We start from the raw sequence: 1,564 nt of genomic DNA on the forward strand, positions 1-1,564 counted from the left end.
CTATGACTACGACTATGATTCAAATATTCCCACTTTTTCAGTGCAAGGCAGGCCCTGTTTTGTGCCCAGTCACATCCAGCTTCATGTTTTCCAAACTACTAATAGTGCATCTGCCAAATCTAGCATTTTTCCTGGAACATTACTGCTTTCTGGCACTCTTTAGATGTGCTGGAAAGTGGGAAACCAATCTATTGCTTTCTCTGGGTTCAGTTCAAGTAGCATTTCTGTGTACTAGGTAAGAACCACAGCACTAAAACATGAAAGGCTATGGCTGGGATTTTCAAAGGCATCTGAGGGAGTTAGCTGCCAAAATCCCATTGAAATTCAGTCCATGGAATGTACGCTACTTTTGCCTGAGGGATTCTTCTTTACCAGGATCTAAGTTAAAAGGAAGCATTTAACTTATTGTGTTGGTCTCAGTTTATTCTAATGTTACTTTGCATGAGCAGAAGAAGGTCAAATTGCAATACGTTTAATGTTTCCTTTTAACCAAAGTATTTATGTCACTGTATATGCAAAATCACCATCTATTCTTCGTATTTCTTCCAACATCCTTCATGAGAGTAAGCTAGTGGGGAAATATCTTCAATATTCATAGACAGATTATTTCTCTCATACATATGTTTGGCTGCCCTTTGGCAAACATTATTAAGTCTCCTATAGAAGGCACTCCCTAGCTCCAAGATGTGACATAATTGTTTACAATTAACTAAAGGAACTGGTTTTACCACAGTAGATTAGTATATTGTCCAAAAAAAATAACCCCCAAAAATCCCTAGTGGCAGTGACCCAATAAAAAGCTTCAAGCACAAGAGAGTTAGCCACAAACTGTGACTTCCTATTCTGGGTCATAGCTGTAGAGTACTCAGATGACCATATATTTCCAATATGTCACCACACATTAATTCCAGATTGACACACCAGATGACCAAGTTGCGTCCATGCTTTGGGCCAAAGTCTGCTATCAGGGGTAGCATTCTGGACTATCTCTGACTGTCAGAGGACTTGGTTCAGAGCAGCACTCAGGTCAGGTTACTCTACACTCCATCAGGGCCAGGGGCAAGATAACACTGGTCCAAGAGTCAGGAGTCACAATCAGCTGAGAATCTCCCAATGACTCACACACTCAAATTAAATTTTGAGTGGAATTACTCCAGATTCTCAGTTGTGCCCCTGACAGTAAAATCAGTCCTTCATCTGTCAATGTAAGGTACTTCTAGGGAAATCATCATGGTCTCTTCTGAACACCGATGATAACACTTTGTGCTGTTCTAATGCCTTGCGTATGACGATCTCAAAGACTATTCAAACAAATCTTAATAAATTAAGCTGCACTGCAGCCCTGTGAGAAAGGAAGTGTTAATGTCCCGTATTTACATATGGGAACTGAGGCACAGCTTGTTATTTTTGCAGTTTATTTTAATTCCTCCATCTCCAAACAATGGTCACATAAACACCACCCTATACCGGAAACCTACTGACCGCTATTCCTACCTGCATGCCTCCAGCTTTCACCCAGACCACACCACACGGTTCATTGTGTACAGCCAAGCTCTACGATACA

The sequence above is a fragment of the Eretmochelys imbricata genome, chromosome 11 (genome assembly GCF_965152235.1).
Source record: "Eretmochelys imbricata isolate rEreImb1 chromosome 11, rEreImb1.hap1, whole genome shotgun sequence".
Taxonomy (NCBI): domain Eukaryota; kingdom Metazoa; phylum Chordata; order Testudines; family Cheloniidae; genus Eretmochelys; species Eretmochelys imbricata.